Raw genomic sequence first — 12,721 nt, forward strand, 5'->3', positions numbered from 1 at the left:
TCTGTCTATGTCACTTGCAGTCAAAGCTAGTGTAGGAGGTGTCTCATTCATCTCATGAATTGGAAAAGGAACAACAAAATCCATGTTTGTTAGTATTTGACTCTCTATTTGTGCAAGTACACTACCGTTTTTGTTGTTGTTGTTGTTGCTTTGTTTTTGTTTTTTTGAGCGTGAGAGAGAGATTTATATTTTTCCAATATAAAATATCCAATATTAAACATCACAACTGCTTTCAACATTGATACTATTAAGAAATATTTTTTGAGGACCAAATCAGAATATTAGAATGGTTCCTGAAGGATCATGTGACTGGAGTAATGGCTGTTGAAAATTCAGCTTTGCCATCACAGGGATAAATTACATTTATATTAATATAGAAAACAGTTATTAAATTGTAATAATACTTTTCATCAAATAAATGCAGCTTTGGTGAACATAAAAGACTTCTTCTAAATCCTACAGGCTGCAAACCTTTGAACACTTCTCGATTAAAAAAAAAAATTCTAAAGTTGTTGATAAAACAAAGGTGATTGGAATATGTTTTACAAGAAAATACTTTACTAGATAATATTTTCTTTCTTCAAAATTTCATGTTTAATTCAATGTGTCAATTGCTGTGGTGTTTTCGTGATGCAAATGGCTTGTTTCAAAAGAAACATGTCAACACCGGAAGGAAAGTCATTTCTTGGTGTCTTCAAATACACATTTAGGGTCTACAATTCTTACTGATGCAGAAATGTTTGCCAGATCTCTCTTCAAATATTTTTTTTAGGATGGGTGTAGCCCGGTATATTTGGTTAAAAAGTAATTCATAACCTCCTGTGCTCCGTTTGTGGCCTGCTGACTGTCTAGTTCTCAGGATCAAAGCGACGCACTACACAATAGCGTCTTTTTCTTCTGAAATGCTTTACGAAGAGAAGGGATGTGCTTCTCAGTTGACACCCAGATGCCACAAAAAAGACATGATACAAAACCAAGACATCTCACTCAGCCTGCCATTCATTTATGTGAGAATCTGGAAGAACAGGGTGATTCATCTTTCATATTCTCATCTTGAAGTAAGGCTGAATTTATGCAGTTGAAAAATAAGATTCACATTAACCAAGGAAGGACCTGTCTTATGCATATAAACCATATCTAGCTGTCATTACTAATTTTAAATGCTAAAATGATAGACACAAATGAAACAAGTGTTTACATGCAATAAGTGCATAGAGGTTTAACGTAAACATGGATAGCATGGACTTGGAAGAATTTGATGAGAGATTTGAGTTCAGATCTTAACAAATCTGAGCACATTTTATGTTTCAGATTGACACATTTCAGTATTTTTCTCAGGAGAAAAAACTGTCTCCATTTGCTCATAGAAGAAACAGTTGAGATTCTATTTAAGAGGTGATGAGTGGGAAAGAGGTGCTTTATGGGTGTCTGTGTGGGAAGATGGTTTGTTCCCCCATCTCTGAATGGAACAGGCCATCTCCATCAGCACATGCTCTTCCCCAGAGGGTGCCTGTCATCAGAGAGTATGTGGGCTTGTGGCAACGTGACCTAAGCAATCCTCTGGCTGTTGAACATGCCTGAGTTTCACAGGAGATTTACCTAAGAATGGCAGAGTGTGTTGAATATTCACATCTTTTGCCCCTTGCACTCAACATCTTGACACAAATGATGCTCTGTGGGTGAATTTAGAAGAATTGCACACATATCGTAGATCATAACCATTTTATGCAGCCTGAGACATTGCATGTGATATCAGTTACTTTCATTGGATATTAAAAAAAAATTATATTTGAGGTTTTATGCTTTTGAATTTTGGCATTTTTTATCAGCTTTATTGATTTTTTCTGAGGCTGCATCAATATTTTAGGTTCAGATTTAGTTGAATGTGTATTTATGCACACTAGTTTGGATTATTTAAAATTTTGTAATGTTTATGAAACAAGTCTCCTTTGCTCACCAAACCAGCATGTATTTAATATTTTTTTTAATTTAAAGTACATAATTTTTTTAATATTATTTGTTGAATACAAAGTTCAAACAACATTTATTTGAGATATAAATCTTTTAAACATTATACATGTCTTTATTCTCATTTTTTATATCAATTAAATGCTTTCTTGATGAATAAAAAAAATAAATAAATAAACAACTAAAAGCTGAATGCATGATCATTAAAAAAAATCTAATAAATGTAACTACCCAATTTTCTTTTATCGAAAGAAAAGCATGTTACATCACAGGACACTTTCTGGTAGTGATTAAGAGATTAACTAACCATAATTATAATTATATAATACATAAAAATAAAAATACATAACTTTTTGTACATCACTTTCTAGTTTTTATCACACTACAGTTTAGTTGTTGTTGTTTTTATATTTATTTTTAGGGAAAATAGTTTCAGGTTTTAGCCTCTAACTTAATAAAACAAAAATTAACTGTTAAAATAAAGCTGGATAAAAATAAGGTGTGATGTGCAAAATACTGTCCCACCAATGGATATACTGTCAGTGTCACATTGAAAAACAACAAAAAAAATACTTTCAACCGGGTGGTTTGTGCTTAAATAAATAAATACATACATACATAAATGTGTATAACCTGTATGAAACATTATGACATTCACACCATAGGAGAATTAGTGTTCAGTTTCTGAGAAATTCCTGTGTGCAAGATTGTTTGTTTTAGCAGACTCCACAAATATTTGATTAGCACTAATAACAGACCCAACAAGCAGTGAAAATCTGTTTTATTATTGTTGACCAACGAAGTGAAAAATTTGTCATTTATTTAGTGATAAAAATCCTGTAATATTATGTGACAGATGAGTCATAGCTCTGCTGTGAATGTGTATTATTATTAGCTAAATATTTTATCTCAGCAGCCTTTTAATCAGCAAATTCATATTTGCACATACTTCTTAAAAACACAGCTTTATTTTACATAAGCACAGTGGAAATGCTTTTATTGGCCTAGTGATTGGGAATCCAATGCCTCAGATGAAGGCAAAAGCACAGATGGTGTGGATGTCTCGTATTTGTACCTAATTTTTGCACCGGCCTCTGAGCTTGGCTTCCCGTGTTCAAAATCAATAGTTTATTTTAAGACATTGCCAAATATTACTTTCTCTGCATCCAGGGAAAGCAAGCACTAATACAGTGGCCCCCAAAACTATTTGGACACTTAAACCACACTTAAAAATGTATGAGTGTTATTGTATTAGGTAACAAAATATCAGACTGGGATTTGGCAAAGTTATTGAGCATAACTTTTGTGATGGACATTTGACTCTGCCATTATGAAACATCTTTGTGCTTTTCAAAAAGTGGATGAAAAGCGTGAAGCACAACAGGGCCTGGTGTTTGTTACATGGTGACTTTGTGGTCTCTAAAGCCCTCAAAACAGATGTCTCTGACCTGTAATATTTCCCATTAAATTCCATGAGCGGATTCCAGCTCTTTGTGGAAGCCGAGCTTTTGGGCTTTTAAGAAACTGTCAGGCACAGAAACGGAAATACTGCTATTTACCAGTGGTTCTCTGACAGAATCGCTTAAATGAGAACTGGCACTTTCCTCAAACACACCCACTGAGAAGTGAAATAAATAAAGCATCAAGTAATTATGATGCCTGAAAACAAAGATGACAGTTTAAGGTCAACCAATCAGAGGGCTTCTCCACTGAAGTCAACTTATGTTTTATACCTACTAGCTATGGAGGTCGCTTTCCCAGGGACAGTTGAATCATTTAATGCATTTGTGTCATTCATGTACCATCACATTCAGTGGATTTTATGTCAAGGATCTATTTTTAATGTTGCTTCAGTGGTCGTGTGGAAGCACCTGAAGGATATATGACATTTGGATTGAATTTCCATGCATCTCTAGAGTTCCCACTGTACCCTGACTAGTTCATATTTTACATATTTATTGGTAAAGCCATTGTGGCAGTTCTCACAGTGGGCCATCTCCGCATGTTGGCAGCTTCCACCCTGCTCAGTTGACATTTGAGTTCACTGCTGGGTCTATTCCCGAATCAGGCTCGATTATCTTTCTGGGCCTCGGGCAACAGCTCTTTTTCGCCAGCCTCATTTATATGCAAACGAATATTAAAATAGATTATCATCATTAACACCGCTGTATCTTGATGAATTTTATTCATTTGCTCTCCTCCTCCCACCCCTAGAGCCATCCATACTGAGGAAATTAACGTTCACCACTTGGATCCTTAAAAACCTCTGGGTGGGAAACAGGAAGCTGTTCTTCACTGGACTTTTTTAATGAGGCTCTCAAATATGGGTGTGAAAAGTCTATAATATTTAGTTTCTGAAGTAATTCATGGCACACAGTCAATGGCTGCTTCCAAATTTGCATACTGTCCAGGTTACATAGTATGTTATATTTAGAGTAAAGTTGGAATGAAATAGAAATCTTTTTTTCTAAATGTCTCTTGTTGATCTTATTGTGAACCATTAATCCATACTTTTCTTTTTTCTTTCTTTTTGACCTCATAATTCTTAATTAAAATATAAATAAATTTTCCGGTGAAATGACAGATTTCTCTCTTTCACAACTTATGGCAAAATTGTCTAATCAATTTGTCCACTTAAACTCCGCCCCTTTTTGTTGTTGATTTGCTTCTATCCAGTTAACATCCAGTGGATAGAACCAGCATCCATTAGATTTCTCTTTTAATGTGACTGTAACTTTAAAGCATGCATCTGTTTTGAATAATATTATCCATATATTGACTAATATTCAGTCCCTCCAGAAAAACGCGATTATGCGATCGCCTGATTTAATGCATAATCAGCCTAAGGCCGCATATTTATGCGTGGTCAAATTTTTTCAAATACGCCGCTCTTTTGCCGCATAAATTGCCGATTTCAGAAAGCCAAATATATGCGGGCTAGCATGATTTCATAATCCCTGTATTTTCGTTGCAAAAAACTCACATATATATATATATATATATTAGCAGAAAGTTGAAAAATTTTGCGTTTACTTCACACAAGTAAAGCGACATTTTCCCCCTATTGCCATGGGAACCTTATGAAGTGACGTAATTACGTGACGTGAACATCATCTGCAAACCCTGCGGTGAAACCAGGGTGAAACTTGAAGCGCGCAAATCATTCTTTTTTGGCAACAAAAATAAGCGCAAAAGAACGCGCGAAGCAGTTTCCCGATTTGTTACATTACAGTGGAGCCAAATTATATTGTGAGAACTTGCGAAAACTGCGGTTTAATGAAGTAGAGAAAAAAAGGTGATTTCCCCAACACCCCCTTCTCACTAGGCTACTAACACTGTTGTATTTTCATTCAGAAGTTGATGCAACTTTACAGTTGTAAGATTGCACTTTTTTGTTACAGAACAGTACCAAAAGCTTACAGTTGTAATTATATTAGTAGTATGTAAAATAATTTACGTTGCAGTAAGAGATTGCAACTTAAATATTCTGTGATTTAGTATGCTTGCTTATCATAGGAAGTAATAAGAAATTACTTTTTACATTAAGGTAGTAGCCTAGTGAGAAAAAGGTTTTGGGGGAATCACCTTTTTTTCTCTTTTTCATCAAACCGCAGTTTTTGCAAGTTCACGCAATTTCATCGCATAAAATTGCAAAAATATCCCGCATATTCCATCGCATTTTTTAAGAAAACGTGCAGCAAAATCAAGGATTTTTGCCCACAACAATCACAAAGAAAATCCGCGTTTTTCTGGAGGGACTGAATATTAGCCATAACCCACTGCATTAAAGAAGAGGAGGAATTTATGGTGGATTTATTGTTTAGCTATACTATAAAAATATGCATGCAGTGGGTGAAATTAGACTTCTTTCGCACTTTTTTCTCTTTTTCCTCAAAGCACATACTTTAAGTGAATACTTTATTTACAACTATGAAAAATCGTATTTTATTGAAATATAAAAGGATTTAAAGGATTATTGGAGTGCATTTAACAAGAAAAATGTACTATGCTTTTGTTCTTCTTTTTGATAATTTCATGTTTAATTTAATGTGTTGCTGTTTCTTTGTAATTGTTTGTGAAATTTACTATAGCAATTTCTGGGAGAAAATTGTTTCTTGATTTTTTTCAGTGTTAATACAGATGCAAATTTGCATTTTCCCATATAGAAGCCAAAGAACAGTTCTTTGTTGTATTTGTACATTCTGAGAAAAATCTGATGAAAAACAATATCTAGCTCTCTGATATTTTTTTGGTGCAAAATCCTTAGAATGTGAAATGTAATATTAATGTCTGCCATTTCCTTCATGGTCTCTTTATCTTGGCTCTGTGGGTGTAAAGCACAATTTCTTTAGCAGAGTGCTTTTCTTTTGCTGCCGTTCAGACCTTTGTGATGATTCTGGTCAAAGAGCATGAGGCCAAGAATATGAAACGGACCATTGTGCGATGTAGATAATGAACAGCATTTTTCAAGCTTAGCTACAAATTCTGACAGCTGCTATGGACAGCATGATTAAAAACATAATTGTCTCTGTTACACACTGTGGCTGACACTGGAACTCATCATCGTCTATTACGAAAAAAAAAAAGTTTCTCATCAAATGTCCAACCTGCATCATTCAGCATGGAATTCTAAGATTTGTGCAAATGGCAAGTCTGGTAATGAACACATTCAGACAGCTCCGTATAAGTAAATAACCTCATTTTCCATAACCTCTTACTGGATGCATTGAAATGTTGGCATGCATTACATTGGTTTGCAAGCTCTCTGTGCATCTGATGTGCTTCTATTTGCACCATTTTCTTCTATGACATATTGTCTGTTTATTTCTTCTGAGATGGACTATGAACAAAGTTGACAATCCAAAGCATGAATGTGTTTGCTTTGTATGAAAATGGATATTTGTGATAAATACATCATATTTTGTTAAATTTTTGTTAAATGAATATGATGCTTTTTCTTAAAGTTCTATTTCTTTTAATATTATTTGCATGAACATGTCTATTGTACATAACATGCCACGGGAAACAGCAGGAGTCCTTCAATGTCTCCGATTGTCACTGTGCATTTTAGATTTCTTCACATTATTGTACAAGCAAAGTTTATAAGCTCTTTGATCACTTACAATTATTTATTTACAGTAGTTGACTCTGTCTGAGAATATTCTGGCGATAAAAGAAATAGACCTTTAAGAAAAAGCATCATATTCATTTGGAATCATAAATGTGTCTTTTTCTGTGTTGCATAAAGTCCATTGTGAGACTTATAGAGTTATACTTCATCCAAATCCACTGTTTAGACATAAATGAGACACAATGGCACTTGCAGTCTCATCTCTGCAGAGCAACATTAAAATCACTGGTGGCAGCAGCAGATGGAATTGGATTACTGACGGACAATGGAGGCAGGCCAAGATGCGCCTTGGCTCTGCTGTGCTGCATAGGAGCCTCCTTCATTAGCCCATGTTCATTTTGTAGTTAATGCTCTGTGGCTCTAACACTGGGAAACACTATAACTCGGCAAGCTTCATTTGAATGCGCCGTGAAGCTCTCTATTCAACCTGCCCCTGCTGATTGATTAGCTTTTGTCTCTATGATTAAAGGCTGCACATGTCCCAGCGCACCGAAAGAAATTTATAAATGGGGGAAAGGGAGAAAGAAGCGAAGCGGGAGAGAGGCGAGCGAAAGCACAAGGTTGGGAGAATGAGATACAGCTTTCTCACAGGGAGAACGAACTTTAATCTCAATCACGGACTGAAAGCATGCCTTACAGCGGCTAATCACTAATGGGATACTTCTGCTGCCAAGTAATAATCATGAAAAAACATTATGTGCGCATAAGGAAGGGAAATATCATTACAGGAATTGGTTATGCTGACCTTTGGATTCGATATTCATTACGGAATCAGTTTAGTGATGCTTTTAGCTTGACACTCTAACTCATCTTTGTCAATTTTCCCAAATTAAAGAGTGTTGTTATCAAGAAACAATGCAAAAATCCTCTTCAACCATGGTTGAATGATAGAACGTGGTCTTCAGTGGCTTATTGCTTCTATAAAATGATGCCAACTGCAATATGTACAATAAATAATTGCATACTATTAATAATTGCACTAAACAATTCTTCCGTCAAGTTATATTGTTCATTATGCTAACTCTGGGCTGTTTACCACTTTAATAGCTTAAAGCAATGTTCTCATAGCACAAACTAACAAAACATGGTGCCAGCAAGGTCATTGTTTCAATTCCCATATACTGCTATAACGGTTACATTGAATGAGCTGTAAGTTATAAAAGTGTCTACCAAATAAGACAATGTAAATTGCAGCAACATGCAGCATTTAATGTAGATTTGAGTTTATGTCCTGCCCTATGTGTGTATATACTATCATTGAAAGTTTGTGATAGGTAGGATGTTATTTTTTAAGAAATGAATACTTTTATGCAGCAAGGATACATTAGATTATTAATACTGTTTATTATTAAAAGTGAGTTTTTACATTTATATTAAAACAAATGAAATATTTTTGAAATACATAGATTTGATAAATATATATATATATATGTATATATATATATATATATATATATATATATATATATATATATATATATTTTTTTTTTTTAGTTTATTTACATTAATGAATCCTGAAGAAAAATGCGTAACTAATGAATCCTGAAAAAATGTGTAACGGTTTTCACAAAAATATTAAGAAACACAACTGGTATCAACATTGATAATATTAGATTTCTGAAGGATCATGCGACACTGAAGACTGGAGTAATGCGGCTAAAACATGTTTTTTTATTATTATTATTATTATTTTTAAGATATATTAAAATTCAAAAAGTTATTTGAAATTGTAATACTATTTCACAATTTTACAGCTTTTATTGGTAGTTTGATCAAACAAACAGCCTTGGTTAGCATAAGAAACTTCTTTAAAAAATAATTTTCCTTTCATATGTATAGATCTAATTACTCATGTATAAAATGACTTAATAAATCTGTCACCCTGAGCACAGCTGCCCCACAGTGCTGTTTATATTACTGTTTATATAAAAGGGGGGCCCATGGGCCACAGTTATAATGATCCTGGTCCCCAACCTCAAACAAGAACCTGCAGCCTCTTCATAAAACCCCTTAAGCTTGTAACCCCATCCCCCTATTGGACGTGTGTTAATGCCGGAGCTCTTTTGGGAATTCTGTCAATAAGCGCAGGTGTCCACAAAAGCCTGACAGAAAAGAACCATGAATTTGAGTGCCATTAAGATGTGTTTTAAAACCATTGTCAAGGCACCATCTTTCACCGAAACAACATAATATAGCATAATTAGCCATATTTGCATTTTGCAACCTCTTCACAGGCAGGGCAGATTGTGTTTTGTGCTGGCATATGGGCTCCCTTCAACACCATGACATGTGGTTTATTAGTGGATTTCTGGGGTGGCTGTAGTTTTTAACAAAGGCTTTGCTGGAGCAAAGGAACTGCTGAGTCGGGTCAGTCAATCATGTTGTTTTTTTGTTTTTTTTTGTGCTTGTAGTTGCTACACGACTATGGGTGAACAATTCTTCTGTGAATATGGTGTAATGCATGGCTCATTCGACGAGAAGCGCGTTTGATAATGAATGTGTTATGGATTGAGCATAGTGCTATCATGCTCTCCAGCTTATATTTACACAGTTTTTGGTGGATAATGGAAAACAACCTATTAAATGAATACTCCTTCTTTTCTTTGTCATTATGTATTCATCCAGTTGGCATTTCAAACTTGTACTTTCGTTCTTCTGATGAACACAAAAGGAGAATATTTGAAGATTTGTACTGGTCACTCTTTTCTGTATCAGAATAAAGGCTCTAAAATGTTAAAACGAGACCATGTGACTTTATATCTTTATATTCTAACTTTTCTGAAGCGATGCTTGGGAGTCATTCAAATTTTGAGGCATTATTTAATAATTATTTTTTCCTCCAGTAAGCAGTTAACTGCTGTGACTGGATGAAGTGACAAAATGGACAAACTGGGAATTGCTACTTATCTTATGAACATTCAAATGAAACCCTTTTTTGTAACAACTTCTTAACACAAAGCTATTGTCTGACTTCAGAAGTCTTAAAATATAGAACAAGTTTTATTGAAGTGATACTTTTATGGTTCTTTTGTGTCCTTTTCAGAAGACATATCATTCTTATTATTCTTCTTTTGCATAGAGAATATATGGAGGACAGGGAAAATAAACAATAGCTAGAGTAGGGGGAAATCACATTCTATGATTCATAAAGAACACACTGAAAACATAGCATTATTTGAAGGCTGAATGGAAAGGCAAAACATTATTGTGTTAAAAAAAGGTAGATGCCACTTGGAAAGGGAACCAGTTTTATTCTGACACAAAACTAATCTCAACTGCACCCTAGAGCTGTGATGATTCTTAAGAGCCTGTGAAGTGCGCTGGTGTTGCTCGGTGTTGTCAGTAAAATACATTTAATTATGATCAACGACGTAAGTGTTTGGGACAGGCACGCTTACCAGATGTATGCTACAGAAGCTCAACGGAAATGCCCAGACAATAGAAGAAATGTCCCTCTGGGAGACCAGGGGTGGAGGGGGTCACGAACTGGTCATCACTGGGCAGAACTGAGCAGGATGCACAGATTTATAGACTCCCGAGCTTTGTTCACTGGTGATAGATTTATGGCATGAACTATTGCTTAATTACACTGTAAAATTTAGGTGGCAGCTGTGTTTACCAGAATTTTACAGTAAAAATACACAAGAAACATTTGAGATTTTATGGCTTTAACTTAAATTTACAGTTAAATATAGTCAGTTCATTAAATGATATAATATTAATATATCAACCTTGATACCCACAAAATGCAGCTGGTATTGAGGAAATCACATGATGAACCAAAGCCCACCACAAGCAGCGTTTAAGTAATAATATATATAGAAGGTGCACAGTTTCATTCATACAAACACTACACACCATCATGGTAACATGAAACTGAAATAATGCAATAAAAGTTGCATAGTGTCATTCACACAAACAATAAACACCATCACGGTTACCACCATTAAACACCATTAACTTCTGATTCACTCACAAACCACAGGACTTTATTTTTATTCATATGTGTCAAAGCAAGAACTGTTTTGTGCAAGGTTTGTGATACTTAAATTAGTATCATTACTCATATGACAATAGTTTAAGTTTGACTCGAAGGCCCCAGATATTGTCTAAAATATTTCTTCCAGTATTTATGCTGTATTTATGACGACATTGCTTGTTTTGTTTTTGTTTTTTGTTTTTTTTTACTTTAAATTAAATCAATATTTGGTGTGACCACACTATGGGTAAAAATAAAAAAAATAAAGCTTTTGTCCTAGGTGCACTTGCGCATTGTTTTTCAATTATCTTATTAGTTCTTCTGGATTGAGTCTGTCTCAGTTTGTTCTGTTTCTTCATGTTATTCCAGACAGACTGAATGATGGTGAGATCAGATCTCTGTGTGGAGCACTGGCTGCTGTTAGACTCCTTGTGCGAACAAAAATTTCACAGGATTATTACAATTGATATGTAATATTTATTTTTCTATTGTTTTGCTTAATCAAATTTAAATACTTGTTTATTTAGTCAATGTTATAATTTTAAAAAGTACAATTAATAATTAATTTCAGCAGAAATTGAAATATTTTATTTATTTGATCCACTGGGTGGACTGTAGGGTTGAACAGGGTCTCCTCTGCTGCAAAAACAGCACTGAATAGAAAACACTTAAATACAGCATCTCAGTGCAACTTTAAGTCATTTGATTCATGCTGCTATTGAACCCTCTGAAGCCTCTATTGATGTTCACTTGAGTAGATGTTTGAAAATGCAACCGCTGAAAACACAAAGGTCATTGTGACCTCAATAGCTTTATTTAACAACCTTCATTCCGAATCTTTGCTCTTTACTATCCCCATTACATCACAAAACAAATCAAGTGATTCAATGCCGTGATTTTTGTTTGGTTACCTTTCCAGAAAAGACCTTTGTTAAACACTGCTTCTTGTGAATGCAGCTGGAGACACAAGTGCTATTAGCATTAGCTTTATGAGGCTGGCTGCTTGTGGGTCCTTTGGGGATGAAGCCGTGACCCTGTCTTGGTCTGCTTTTGGAAGTGCCATAGCTTGTGGTATTGACATCAGTGTCATGTCCAATCAGTGGCTGAGATTGGAGCACCCAGAGCTGCGAGGCTGGACTTGTCAGCTTTAATTTTCAAGTCATCTCTGGAAAGGGTGGTGGGTTTGACTCCGGTGTGCGGCACGTCTTGGCCCTAATTAATTGCCTGTGTGACAGGGCTGTTCCTCTGGCTGCATGTATAATGTAAGCGCGTGTGCGTTTACATGTGACCCCGCAGTCCGTCATCTCACCCTGCCTTCCAGCTGACATCAGAGGGTTGTTAACCCCTGAAGCTGGTTTAAAAGAAAATCTGTTTACGCCTTTATGCAAATAAATTCTTACATGTCAGTGTATTGTCCTCATCTTTGCTTTGTAAGTCAGTATCTTTTTCCTCTGTGTTCCGTTTCTAGATCAGCATCCTGGAGCGACAGATATTTGATTTCCTTGGATACCAGTGGGCTCCAATCCTCACAAACTTCATCCATATCATCACAGTGATTCTAGGTCTCTTTGGGACAGTACAGTTCAGACCACGATATGTGACCGGGGTGAGTTTCCACATATTTTCATATTCAGTATGTGATA

This window comes from Carassius auratus, chromosome 31 (genome assembly GCF_003368295.1).
Source record: "Carassius auratus strain Wakin chromosome 31, ASM336829v1, whole genome shotgun sequence".
NCBI lineage: Eukaryota > Metazoa > Chordata > Actinopteri > Cypriniformes > Cyprinidae > Carassius > Carassius auratus.